At 42.8% G+C, this 15107-nt stretch overlaps 1 protein-coding gene across 1 annotated transcript in view; it reads right to left on the bottom strand.

Annotated features, from left to right (window-relative positions):
* Positions 1-13932, bottom strand: part of si:ch211-278j3.3 (E3 ubiquitin-protein ligase RNF19A) — a 144991-nt gene extending 131059 nt beyond the window's left edge. The window contains exon 1 of the mRNA XM_028796366.2: positions 13760-13932. The gene's annotated coding sequence lies outside the window, so the exon portion shown is untranslated. The remainder of the gene's footprint in view (positions 1-13759) is intronic.
* Between the last annotated feature and the right edge of the window lie 1175 nt (positions 13933-15107).

Genomic DNA, 15107 nt, shown 5'->3' with positions numbered 1-15107 from the left:
CCTGATTCCGACTTACTGGTGGGAATCGATTGATAAATAAGTATCAGACGCCTCCACAGGATATGAAGTAATGATGGCAGTTTCGGTCAAGTAATGGACATTAGGTAATGATGGGTTTGAACATTAGGTAATGGTGGGAAGAGCCAAACGGAGGAGAACATTTTGCATAAGTGATAAGAATTTTAATAAATGTAAAGCCCACTGAATTGGCTAATTGCTCATTGAACTCGATTTGGGTCCATGTATGCATCGATTACATCAGGGATCGGCTCTGAGCCCTTTCTTATTTGCAATAGTGATGGACAGGTTGACAGACGAGATTAGACAGGAGTCCCCGTGGACTGTGATGTTTGCTGATAACATTGTGATCTGTAGCAATAGTAGGGAGCAAGTTGAGGAGACCCTGAAGAGGTGGAGATATGAGGAGAGGAATGAAGGTCAGTAGGACCACCAAGACAGAATACATGTGTGTGAATGAGAGGGAGGTTGGTGGAATGGTGAGGATGAGGGAGTAGAGTTGGTGAAGTTGGATGAGTGTTAAATACTTGGGATCAACAGTACAGAGTAACGGGGAGTGTGGAAGAGAGGTGAAGAAGAGAGTGCAGGCAGGGTGGAATGGGTGGAGAAGAGTGTCAGGAGTGATTTGTGACAGATGGGTATAAGCAGGAGTGAAAGGGAAGGTCTACATGACGGTAGTGAGACCAGCTATGTTATATGGGTTGGAGACGGTAGCACTTTACCAGAAAGCAGGAGACAGAGCTGGAGGTGGCAGAGTTAAAGATGCTAAGATTTGCATTGGGTGTCACTACGGTGGACAGGATTAGAAATGAGGACATTAGAGGGTCAGCTCAAGTTGGGAGACAAAGTCAGAGAGGCAAGATTGCGTTGGTTTGGACATGTGCAGAGGAGAGATGACGGATATATTGGGAGAAGAGTGCTAAGGATAGAGCTGCCAGGGAAGAGGAAAAGAGGAAGGCCTAAGAGAAGGTTTATGGATGTGGTGAGAGAGGACATGCAGGTGATGGACAAGAAGAGATGGACAAAGATGATCTGCTGTGGCGACCCCTAACAGGATCAGCAGAAGAAGAAGATGCATCATGCAATAAAGCTTGATCCTGCTGCAGTTTCCTAAGACTATGAGTAGCTTGTTTCTGCCACAACAAGTGCTGCCGGAGGTAGGCCATCAAGTACCTGGAGCACTTCCGGGTGCCTTATAAAAGGAGCCAGCAGACACTACTCCGGGAGCCAGAGTCAGGAGAAGGGAGACAAAGCTTGACCAGAGGAGTGGAGGAAGGAAAAAGAGAAAGAGAAAAAGAAGAAATGGTGTTGTGTTGTGCTTGTTTGGACTGTGCTGGGCTTGTGGGAAACAGGGAAGACGTTTCCCACAAGGGAAAAAAAAAGAAAAAAATAAAGCGTGTGCTTGCACTTGTGCTTCCTGTGTCGGTCTGTCTGTGTCAGGGTTGGTTTCACAACAGGATCTTCATAAAGTAAAAGATTTAACTTGTTTCAAAATGCTCTGTAAACCTTCCCAGAGAATCTAGACGTTCCAAATTGGGACCCAAGTGCTGCCATTTAGCAGGCGACACCACAACACCACATCAGTTCTGATCCCCAACAGGCCTGACCCCATTGGCTCTCCAACGGTTCTAACGGTCGTCTCATAGCCGTGTGAAGTTTTTTTTTTATGGTGGCTGGAGTGCCAATCCTGCCACCAACCCCAATGATTTCCCTGCAAGTTGGAGGACCACTTGCAGGGCCGGGTACAATTTAATATCATACCCGGGACAGAATCCTGGGGTACTGCTGGTTTGACTTGAGAGCTGTGTTGCTCACAGAGTCCCAAATGAGGTACATTGTGAGGGGAGTGTCAGTTACGGCACTATGGCCATGTGGTGTGATTCCCCGAGGGTGATCCGGCTCAATCGTTGAAGGGCCGAGTGGCTGGACCAGGCCAAGGGGGCACACACATACCACCTGGCTGCTTTCTGGAGTGGGGGCCTGGACTGTGTATCTGCGTGAGGGGTTGCTGTCGTCGCTGAAAGTCGGGAACGACGAAGAAACGGACACCAATCTTAATACATAATTCGCCTGCCTCCTCACTCACTCACTCACTCACGTCCGTCCGAAGCCGAATGTGCAGTCGCCTTTTGTGCAGCTGCCCGAAAAACCTTATGAGACCGACATCTTAATCCAACATCACGGCAGGCGGCGGATTTACGGCCGCATAAATTCAAAGAGAAAGGTGACTTCGATTAAAGCTCTAGAGGCCTGAAAGGCGAATTCGACTACAGCTCAAGGCCTAATTACGCATTCTGATTCAATTACACATTCATTCAATACACCAATATCAGGTTTGTGGTGCTTATACTTATTACTATTCCATATTGTACTGGAACATTCATCATTCAATATTATACTATAGGCCTGGAAAATTCATCAACTAACAGTACAAGCCTGTACAGTAATGAGTAAAGCGGACTACAATCATTACAAAACAACTTCTTCGTTACTTATCATTTGTTCTTCATACACGGCTGACACAAACTCGTGCCCATTTCATCTTATGTTGTCGAAACGGGCTCTTTGTCTAGTATAAAATAAAAAGCAATTTCTTTATTCTTGGTGAGTTAAAGAGACTGCAGCCCCCCAGCTCAGTGCCACTGGCTGGTCAGAACAGAAAGTCTGTTAAAGGTAAGAAATCCTCTCTTATATTACCTAGCTAATTCATTAGCCAAAGAGAAAAAAACATGACAGTTCATTTTGAGGTTATACATAGATTCAGTACATTAGTTATAAAGAAATTACATTCCATCCATTTTCCAACCTGCTGAATCCAAACACAGGGTCACGGGGATCTGCTGGAGCCAATCCCAGCCAACACAGGGTACAAGGCAGGGAACCAATCCCGGGCAGGGCGCCAACCCACCGCAGGACAAGAAATTACATTCTTATAGCTTTAATATCTTCATTAGAGTTTGTCTGGTTAGATTAATAAATCCTTATTTATTAATCCATAAGGGACATGTTTCTTATAGTTTTAAGCAAGAATTCAGAAACTATCACATCTACAGTGGTGTGAAAAACTATTTGCCCCCTTCCTGATTTCTTATTCTTTTGCATGTTTGTCACACAAAATGTTTCTGATCATCAAACACATTTAACCATTAGTCAAATATAACACAAGTAAACACAAAATGCAGTTTTTAAATGATGGTTTTTATTATTTAGGGAGAAAAAAAATCCAAACCTACATGGCCCTGTGTGAAAAAGTAATTGCCCCCCTTGTTAAAAAATAACCTAACTGTGGTGTATCACACCTGAGTTCAATTTCCGTAGCCACCCCCAGGCCTGATTACTGCCACACCTTTTTCAATCAAGAAATCACTTAAATAGGAGCTGCCTGACACAGAGAAGTAGACCAAAAGCACCTCAAAAGCTAGACATCATGCCAAGATCCAAAGAAATTCAGGAACAAATGAGAACAGAAGTAATTGAGATCTATCAGTCTGGTAAAGGTTATAAAGCCATTTCTAAAGCTTTGGGACTCCAGCGAACCACAGTGAGAGCCATTATCCACAAATGGCAAAAACATGGAACAGTGGTGAACCTTCCCAGGAGTGGCCGGCCGACCAAAATTACTCCAAGAGCGCAGAGACGACTCATCCGAGAGGTCACAAAAGACCCCAGGACAACGTCTAAAGAACTGCAGGCCTCACTTGCCTCAATTAAGGTCAGTGTTCACGACTCCACCATAAGAAAGAGACTGGGCAATAACGGCCTGCATGGCAGATTTCCAAGACGCAAACCACTGTTAAGCAAAAAGAACATTAGGGCTCGTCTCAATTTTGCTAAGAAACATCTCAATGATTGCCAAGACTTTTGGGAAAATACCTTGTGGACTGATGAGACAAAAGTTGAACTTTTTGGAAGGCAAATGTCCCATTACATCTGGCGTAAAAGGAACACAGCATTTCAGAAAAAGAACATCATACCACAGTAAAATATGGTGGTGGTAGTGTGATGGTCTGGGGTTGTTTTGCTGCTTCAGGACCTGGAAGGCTTGCTGTGATAGATGGAACCATGAATTCTACTGTCTACCAAAAAATCCTGAAGGAGAATGTCCGGCCATCTGTTCGTCAACTCAAGCTGAAGCGATCTTGGGTGCTGCAACAGGACAATGACCCAAAACACACCAGCAAATCCACCTCTGAATGGCTGAAGAAAAACAAAATGAAGACTTTGGAGTGGCCTAGTCAAAGTCCTGACCTGAATCCAATTGAGATGCTATGGCATGACCTTAAAAAGGCGGTTCATGCTAGAAAACCCTCAAATAAAGCTGAATTACAACAATTTTGCAAAGATGAGTGGGCCAAAATTCCTCCAGAGCGCTGTAATAGACTCATTGCAAGTTATCGCAAACGCTTGATTGCAGTTATTGCTGCTAAGGGTGGCCCAACCAGTTATTAGGTTCAGGGGGCAATTACTTTTTCACACAGGGCCATGTAGGTTTGGATTTTTTTTTCTCCCTAAATAATAAAAACCACCATTTACAAACTGCATTTTGTGTTTACTTGTGTTATATTTGACTAATGGTTAAATGTGTTTGATGATCAGAAACATTTTTTGTGACAAACATGCAAAAGAATAAGAAATCAGGAAGGGGGCAAATAGTTTTTCACACCACTGTATATATATAATTCACTAAGCCGCCGCCAGCGCAAGCAAGACACCCATGGAAGCACGCAGGACGGAGCCACGCCCACCAACTCTAAGACCATTGGATAGAATGACAACTCGCAGAGCCACGCCCACTAACTCAGACGCAGCAACTCACAGAGCAGGGCGTCATTCACGTTTGTCTCTGCTACACTCCACATGCACCTCTGAAGAAGCATTTTTATCACGAATGTGAATCGCTGTATGCAGCGTGTAGAACAGTTTGCGAGGGGAATCCCATGGTCTTACAGTTGGTGGGTAGGTCTCTGTTAGTTGCTCTTGCGAGCGGGCACATGACCAGGTGGTGAGTATGCTTTGAGACTGAGGGTGGACACGACAGCACCATCTAAGAAGAATCATATTTGTCGCAGGTGTGAATTGCTGTATGCAGCGTGTAAACCGCTGTATTGTATGTTGCCCTCTCCAGAGTTCCATCTTTTCATTCACCTACAGTCGTATCCTCAAAACCAACCCCATTTGGACAACTGTGTCTTTCAGGGAGTGTTCACCCATCAATACATAATTATGCGGTGTATGCTATGCCGCATGTTGGCTAGTTGTTATTTATAATATCACAAGGTATTCTGTTAGTATCAAGAGGTCAGCATTTTCTCATAAAAGAATGCAAGTTAGTCCCTCAAACTGTGCACAAGCTTAATTCTTTTTCTACATACAGTTAGGTCCATAAATATTTGGACAGATACAACTTTTTTCTAATTTTGGTTCTGTACATTACCACAGTGAATTTTAAATGAAACAACTCAGATGCAGTTGAAGTGCAGACTTTCAGCTTTAATTCAGTGGGGTGAACAAAACGATTACATAAAAATGTGAGGCAACTAAAACATTTTTTTAACACAATCTCTTCATTTCAGGGGCTCAAAAGTAATTGGACAAATGAAATAACTGAATATCAAATGTTCATTTCTAATACTTGGTTGAAACCCCTTTGCTGGCAATGACAGCCTGAAGTCTTGAACTCCTGGACATCACCAGATGCTGGGTTTCCTCCTTTTTAATGCTCTGCCAGGCCTTTACTGCAGCGGCTTTCAGTTGCTGTTTGTTTGTGGGCCTTTCTGTCTGAAGTTTAGTCTTCAACAAGTGAAATGCCTGCTCAGTTGGGTTAAGATCAGGTGACTGACTTGGCCATTCAAGAATTTTCCACTTCTTTGCTTTAATAAACTCCTGGGTTGCTTTGGCTGTATGTTTTGGGTCATTGTCCATCTGTATCATGAATCAATTTGACTGCATTTAGCTGATTTGAGCAGACAGTATGTCTCTGAACACCTCAGAATTCATTCGGCTGCTTCTGTCCTGTGTCACATCATCAATAAACACGAGTGTCCCAGTGCCACTGGCAGCCATGCACGCCCAAGCCATCACACTGCCTCCCTCCACCGTGTTTTACAGATGATGTGCTATGCTTTGGATAATGAGCTGTTCCACGCCTTCTCCGTACTTTTTTCTTGCCATCATTCTGGTAGAGGTTGATCTTGGTTTCATCTGTCCAAAGAATGTTTTTCCAGAACTGTGCTGGCTTTTTTAGATGTTCTTTAGCAAAGTCCAATCTAGCCTTTCTATTCTTGAGGCTTATGAGTGGCTTGCACCTTGCAGAGCACCCTCTGGATTTACTTTCATGCAGTCTTCTCTTTATGGTAGACTTGGATATCGATACGCCTACCTCCTGGAGAGTGTTGTTCACTTGGTTGGCTGTTGTGAAGGGGTTTCTCTTCACCATGGAAATGATTCTGCGATCATCCACCACTGTTGTCTTTCGTGGACGTCCAGGTCTTTTTGCGTTGTTGACTTCACCAGTGCTTGCTTTCTTTCTCAGGATGGACCAAACTGTAGATTTTGCCACTCGTAATATTGGAGCAATTTCTCAGATGGGTTTTTTCTGTTTTTGCAGCTTAAGGATGGCTTCTTTCACCTGCATGGAGAGCTCCTTTGACCGCATGTTGTCTGTTCACAGCAAAATCTTCCACATGCAAGCACCACACCTCAAATCAACTCAAGGCCTTTTATCTGCTTAATTTATAAGGACATAACGACGGACTTGACCACACCTGCCCATGAAATAGCCTTGGAGTCAATTGTCCAATTACTTTTGAGTCCCTGAAATGAAGGGATTGTGTTCAAAAAATGCTTTAGTTGCCTCACATTTTTATGCAATTGTTTTGTTCAACCCACTGAATTAAAGCTGAAAGTCTGCACTTCAACTGCATCGGAGTTGTTTCATTTAAAATTCATTGTGGTAATGTACAGAACCAAAATTAGAAAAAAGTTGTCTCTGTCCAAATATTTATGGACCGAACTGTAAATGAAGAACAAATCATATAGAAGTAATAAATCATATAGCTCTCTGCAGCATGACTAATACAAAATACAGTCCTTGGTATTTGTGAGTTAGATACTTATAATCATTACAGTCAATAATGTTTTTTTCTTCTTTCTCACTGCCAACCAGGATCCTGAGCTGTTTTCTTCATGTGGTGGGTGCAGTAACACGTTGTACCAGTGCCTGCTCCCCAACCTAACTATCCTGCTCTGCAACAAAAGAAAGTTCTGTGGAGCACAAAAGGCGAAAGGATGTGCTCTGTAACATTAATGGCCATCCAATGAACCCCTTTGGACTAGGGGTTCACATAAACAACCAACTGGGCTGCTCTGACAACATGGTGGCACTAGGCCAAATCTGACTGGACCTCCTGAGGAGAGACTCAGGTCTTTTGAATTGTACATCAAGCTGCTGGAAATGTTCTACCGGCCAAGAGGAGCCAGTGTGGAGTTCTACTCTGCAGTCTCCTGGTCAAGCAACCTGAGCTCAAAAGAAAGGCAATACCTGAACAAACGTACCATGAAAGCCTGCGCCATCGCTGGACAGTCTGGACTGGTGGAGGGGGGGGGCAAAATCAGATGTCATCATGAAAAAAATCCCCTCCATCACCTCCAGGAGGCGCTCTGTCTTGAAGCACTTTTAGCCACAGTCTCATTCCCACCACAGTGGCGTCTTTTCTGCCCACTGCTATCTGGCAAATTCAATGCTTCCACTCGTTAAGTTTATTTTTTATTTATTTATTTATTTACTTACTTATCGACTGAGTGATTGATTGGCTGTATTATCTGTCCTGTGAGTCTGTATTCTTGTCTTTAGTGTTATATGCTTCTGAATTTCCCCCTTGGGGTAAATAAAACTTATCTCATGTAATTGAAGTCTCGCGGGGCCTGACGTGATTCTCAAATGAGAATCCACACCTGGAGACAAACCCACTAGAAAGTGTGTAGTGCATAGCGGCAAAGGCTCCGCCCACTTCCTGAAACACCCACCCCCTTTCATTTCTCCAGTCCATGAAGTTCAAAACTCCGCTGGGGTTTTAGGGAGAGAGCAAAAGAAATGAAAAAGACTTGCCGCCAAGAGAAAATAAAGAGTTAAAATTGTTGTCATCCATTCAGAAGCTCAGCAGCACAGAAGATCAATAATTCCTCTCTTCATTGCCATAAGCGCAGTGACAGAAGAGGCACACACACACACACACACACACACACACACATTGTGGCGCCCTGGCTGCTTATCCAGGGCATTACCTCCCTCCAGGAATGCTAGAGGGCAGCCTCCCTGGCTTGCAGCAGTGCCACAGGTTTGGACCATGGAAGCTGAACCCTGCTGGGGACCCGTAGCCACCGCCAGAGGGCATATGGAGAATTGTGAGCCCTTGGTTTGAAGCACTTCTGCCACACCCAGAAGATCTGCTGGAAGAACGTCATCAAGCACCTGGAGCACTTCCGGGTGCCCTATAAAGAAAGCCAGCTGTCACTACAGTACTCCGGGAGCCAGAGTCGGGAGGTGGAAAGAGGAGAAGATGAAAAAGAGAGAGGAAGAAAAGAAGAAGAGAAGTGTGCTGTGTGTACTGCGATTGTGCTGGGAACTGTGAAGGTGGGAGGGAGAGGGAGAGTAGGACTCTCTAGACACCCCTTGGCTGCACCCCATGGTACCCAACAGGGCCGTGCCTACAAACTCCAACTCCCATTAAGTGTCCTGTGGGAATTCGTGGTGGTGCTGCTGCAACCCCGAGCGTCTGCCATCTAATGTTTCGGGGGAGACAATACCAGGAGCATGCCGTATCCCCCTGTCCTTACCAACTGAGGGCATCCCGGCCGGGACAGACTCCTGGCCGTCCCTCACACTAGGAACAAGAGCAAACAAGAATTTTTATATATAAAAACTAGCCGTCCTCCACAGCTCCGCCAGTGTAGCAGTGAAACAGGACAAACTTTAAAAATCAATAAACAAAAAGGTATCGCTAGCTGTAACCAGCAGAGGGCATTCGCTCCCTTGGAATGAGTTCTTTTGTAATTGCGGGGTGTTAAAACTCAAAACTATATAGATATAATATAAAAAGGGCGATACCCCTCCCTTAGTGACACAGCGGTAAGAAATGACATTGGAGAAATAACTTAGCTTTGTTTAGTGACAGCTCACGCTGCACAACAGACGAAGGAAGACAATTCAAAAGAAGTTAATTAGCAGCAAAAACTGGTCACCAATTAAGAAAAGAGTCAGAATGAAAACCTGAAGCCACTGGTGCACTCCAGGGCCGGAGTTGGGGACCCCTGAGATAGATAGATAGATAGATAGATAGATAGATAGATAGATAGATAGATAGATAGATAGATAGATAGATAGATAGATAGATAGATAGATAGATAGATAGATAGATAGATAGATAGATAGATAGATAGTGAAAGGCACTATATAATACACAGATAGAAAGATTGCTGTGAAAGGCACTGTATAGAAAGATTGATAAATAGATGTGAAAGGCACTTTATAATAGATAGATAGATAGATAGATAGATAGATAGATAGATAGATAGATAGATAGATAGATAGATAGATAGATAGATAGATAGATAGATAGATAGATAGTGAAAGGCACTATATAATACACAGATTGACAGATTGCTGTGAAAGGCACTATATAGAAAGATTGATAAATAGATGTGAAAGGCACTATATAATAGATAGATAGATAGATAGATAGATAGATAGATAGATAGATAGATAGATAGATAGATAGATAGATGTGAAAGGCACTAGATAGATAGATAGATAGATAGATAGATAGATAGATAGATAGATAGATAGATAGATGTGAAAGGCACTATATAAGAGATAGATAGATAGATAGATAGATAGATAGATAGATAGATAGATAGATGTGAAAGGCACTAGATAGATAGATAGATAGATAGATAGATAGATAGATAGATAGATAGATAGATAGATAGATAGATAGATAGATAGATAGATAGATAGATAAATGTGAAAGGCACTATATAAGAGATAGATAGATAGATAGATAGATAGATAGATAGATAGATAGATAGATAGATAGATAGATAGATAGATAGATAGATAGATAGATAGATGTGAAAGGCACTATATAACAGATAGATAGATAGATAGATAGATAGATAGATAGATAGATAGATAGATAGATAGATAGATAGATAGATAGATATGAAAGGCACTATATAATAGATAGATAGATAGATAGATAGATAGATAGATAGATAGATAGATAGATAGTGAAAGGCACTATATAATAAATAGATAGAAAAATGTGAAAGGCACTATATAATAAATAGATAGAAAGATGTGAAAGGCACTATATAATAGATAGATAGATAGATAGATAGATAGATAGATAGATAGATAGATAGATAGATAGATAGATAGATGTGAAAGGCACTATATAATAGATAGATAGAAAGATGTGAAAGGCACTATATAATAGATAGATAGATAGATAGATAGATAGATAGATAGATAGATAGATAGATAGATAGATAGATAGATAGATAGATGTGAAAGGCACTATATAAGAGATAGATAGATAGATAGATAGATAGATAGATAGATAGATAGATAGATAGATAGATAGATAGATAGATAGATAGATGTGAAAGGCACTATATAATAGATAGATAGATAGATAGATAGATAGATAGATAGATAGATAGATAGATAGATAGATAGATAGATATGAAAGGCACTATATAATAGATAGATAGATAGATAGATAGATAGATAGATAGATAGATAGATAGATAGATAGATAGATAGATAGATAGATAGATAGATAGATAGATAGATAGATAGATGTGAAAGGCACTATATAATACACAGACGCATCATTAGGTAGCACATTATTTTCTGTCACAAAAGGGACGAGGATGGCTATGCTGGAAGGTCAGCACGGAGTCACTATGTTTGATGTGCCCAGTAATTTTTATGTTCTGCCAATGAGATCAGAAACTGAAGCTGGCAGGCAGTGTGGTGTAGCGGTTAAGACTTTGGACATCAAACACTGAGGTTGTGGGTTCAAATCTTGCTAATGACAGCACTGTGCGACCCTGAACAAGTCACCTGACTTGTGCTCCAACTGGGAAAACCAAAAAGAAATGCAACCTAACACATGTTGTAAGTCACCTTGGATAAAGGTGTCAGCCAAATAAGTAAATGTAAATATAAGTCTGACATACCCAACAAATAGAAGTTGCATAATCAGGCCTATGTTTTCCCTTTATATTTTGTACTGCCATTGTGTGCTGCATAATATTTTATTATTTTACCTCTTTATATATTTATTTTTTGTATATTATGTTGTCCTTATATTTTGCACCAACACTATTAAGACAAATTAGTGTACCTGGCCAATAAAGTGAATTCTGATTCCGATGTCAGCTTGAGGAGCAAGGGACCTGGTGTGCTGCCAGGGAAACAGGGGACATTTGGTTAATAATAATAAAAGATTAATAATTAATTACATTTATTTAGCGCTCTTCTCCTAATCAAGGCGCTTTACATAGATAGTGTGGAGCCACTTCAACCACCACCACCAATGTGTAGCATCCATCTGGACAATGCGACGGCAGCCACTTACGTGCCAGTGCACTCAATACACATTAGCTAATTAGGTGGTGAAGGGGTGAGAGGGATAGTTAGCCAGTAAGGGACAGGGGATGATTAGGAGGCCAGAGTGACCAGGTCATGGTGGGCAGTTTAGCCAGGACGTCGGGAAGCACCCTACTCTTTACGAAACATGCATAGGGATCTTTTATGATATCAGAGAGTCGGGACCTCAGTTTTATGTCTCATCTGAAGGATTGCGCCATTTTCTACAGCCTAGTGTCCCCATCACTGCAGTAGATCACAGGATAAACGCCTTCTGCTGGCCTCAGCAGCAACTCCAGCTTTTCGTAGATGTTCTCCCATCCTAGTGCAGTCTGGTCCCAAACATGCTCAACTCCCAGTGGATAACCTGTTTATTACTTCACCCTGTGTTTTTGTCTTTGTTTATTAACTCTTTCTCTTGTTGTTGTAACACACCCCTGTCACTTGATCTCCTTGGTGTGCTTTGAATTTATGGTGAAGCCCAAGACCACCCCGTCCAGGTAACAAACAACGCCTTCTTCCATCAGGACATTTCTCAGTCTACTTTTCTACTGTAGAACCCATTCAACCATTAGATAGATAGATAGATAGATAGATAGATAGATAGATAGATAGATAGATAGATAGATAGATAGATAGATAGATAGATAGATAGATAGACTGAAAGGCACTATATGATAGATAGATAGATAGATAGATAGATAGATAGATAGATAGATAGATAGATAGATAGACTGAAAGGCACTATATGATAGATAGATAGATAGATAGATAGATAGATAGATAGATAGATAGATAGATAGATAGATAGATAGATAGACTGAAAGGCACTATATGATAGATAGATAGATAGATAGATAGATAGATAGATAGATAGATAGATAGATAGATAGATAGATAGATAATTAATCCCAATGGGAAATTCACATTATCCATTATCCAACCCGCTATATCCTAACTATAGGGTCACGGGGGTCTGCTGGAGTCAATCCCAGCCAACACAGGGCACAAGGCAGGAAACAAACCTCAGGCTGGGTTTGGCACACACACACACACACACACACTTGGGCCAATTTAGAATCGCCAATCCACCTAACCTGCATGTCTTTGGACTGTGGGAGGAAACCGGAGCGCCCGGAGGAAACCCACGCAGACACTGGGAGAACATGCAAACTCCATGCAGGGAGGACCCGGGAAGCGAACTGTAGAACCCTAGTAATGCAAAGCCTACCTCAGAACCAATGGATACAAAGCAGGAACCACTACTGGGTGGTACATCAGCACACACCCTGGCTCAAACCACAACAATTTCAGGACACTGAAGAACCTGTCAGAAAGTCTTTGGACTCTACAAAGACGTCAGAAACCACAGTCAGAAGCCAAACAAACAGAAGGCAACCCTGCCAGCCATCGATCCACAGACTAAGCACTATGACGTGATTCCTCTAGTCACTGGACTACAGATGCCAGTCTGCTGACAAACTTTAATTGGTGAAATTGACCTAATGCTCACAATGATGCCATGCAGTACTCTACACCGGACTGAAAAAAACGACTTTATCTTTTTTAATGAAAGATCTGTTTCTCTCCTCAAAACACCTGTTCTGCATGGATAGAATTCCACATGATGGCAACGCAGATGGGGCATTTGCTGGACACTGCCAAGCAGAAAGGGGGCAACTTTCCAGGCAATCTCTCACCGAGGACGGACGCCAAATTCATAGACAAATATTAATAATGAATTGCTGGGCTGTCTTCTGTTGCCAAAACGCAGGAGGGAGGTGTCATTCGGACTAATTGGTAATGAAAGGTCACTTTCCAGATTGTACCTGCACCGGATGACGTGTTTCTCCTTCAGTTCATCACATCCCAGAGTAAAAGCGATGTGCCACATACTGAGCTGGAGTAAGCGGCTATAGTTCCACAAACACCATCAATTCCCGCATCACCAGACCAACCCCCAACTCCCGGTACAATCATCGATCAGCCCCCATTCAGCAGTTAAAAACCCCCGAAAGGTCGAGACTGGACTCTCTCGTCATGCAGCGTCCGGGCCCGTTGGTTTACAGCACAAGAAGCACGTACCTTTTGTTATTTTTTTTTTTTTAGAAAAGATACACAAGACTCCAAGCGAAGCGGCCCCTCCTGTGCGGCGACATACTACACGGCACTCCTCCGTGGATGCTCCTCACCTCCGAGCACAGCACCGCAATCTGCGTTCGGTTCCTGCTGAGGCTCTAGGCCTGCCCCCTGTCCCCGCCTCCGTCACGTTTACCACGCCCCTTCACTGTACGAGATCACCGCCCAGCTTACGTCACCGACACGCCCCTCTCCCCGCTCGCGTTTTTCTCGCTTCGTCCGCGTCGTTTTGAAAGCGCAGTGCTGATCCATTAGGGGGACTTCACCCAAGCGTCACATAAAATTCGCGAGTATTTCCCGGACCCCCCGTGCTAACGTCACGGCAAGCGGGCAAGGAAAGGACACAGCGGAGAAGATGCGGAATCCAATCCTTAAAGAGAGCGCCTCAGTCAGGAAGCATAAAACGAGAACTGTTTCCAGAGGAGACGACTCAAACGCTTTTTAAAGAGAGCGCATGCGTGAGCTCCTGACCTGAAGGACGACAAGATGAGGAGGGAAGGCGAATGTGGATGCCAGGGGGAGATGATTATTGCAGGCGGTGTTGATGTCCACTTACTGATGATGCTGTGCCAGCCACTGCGACTGTGAAACGCCACTTGGGCTACTGATGTCTCAAATATTTGAGCTTCTTCCGTTAGGTTATTGTGATGAGAAAGAAGGCTCGAGTTCTGAAAGCCTATGTCACACAATACTCCACTTTGGAATACGAGACACATTATAATCCGAAACAAATTCTTTGAAGAAATGAGGTTTCCACATGGGGCGGGGGTGGGGGGTTCATAAGGGTAGGGGGTGCACACCACCCCACCCCACTCCACCTCTTCAGATCAATTCCAGGTATATTTGTGAATTTCCCCTTGGGATTAATAAAGTATCTATCTATCTATCTATAATATAGTGCCTTTCATATCTATCTATCTATCTATCTATCTATAATTAAAAAAATCACTGCTGCACTCTTTATTTAAAACTTTCTTTATAACAACATTTCGGCATGTTTGGCTGACATTAGCAGAACCTTAGGTGCCTCAAAATCACATCAGTGTGTGTTGACAAATTTGCTGATTTTCCAGGATGGCAAATAATAATAAAAATACATTTTATTTAAGGCAGTACAGTGTTAGTGCTGCTGCCTCACTGTAAGGAGACCTTGTCCTGGGGGCTCCCCGTGTCTGCGCGGGTTTCCTCCCAAAGAGCAAAGACATGCAGGTGAGGTGAGATGGTGATGTTAAGTCGGCCTTAGGGTGTGTTTGGTGGGTGGGTGTGTGTTCGCCCCTGAGATGGACTGGCGTCC

The sequence above is a fragment of the Erpetoichthys calabaricus genome, chromosome 3 (assembly GCF_900747795.2).
Source record: "Erpetoichthys calabaricus chromosome 3, fErpCal1.3, whole genome shotgun sequence".
In the NCBI taxonomy this organism is placed as follows: Eukaryota; Metazoa; Chordata; class Cladistia; order Polypteriformes; family Polypteridae; genus Erpetoichthys; species Erpetoichthys calabaricus.
This window is presented reverse-complemented; position numbering and strand designations above follow the sequence as displayed.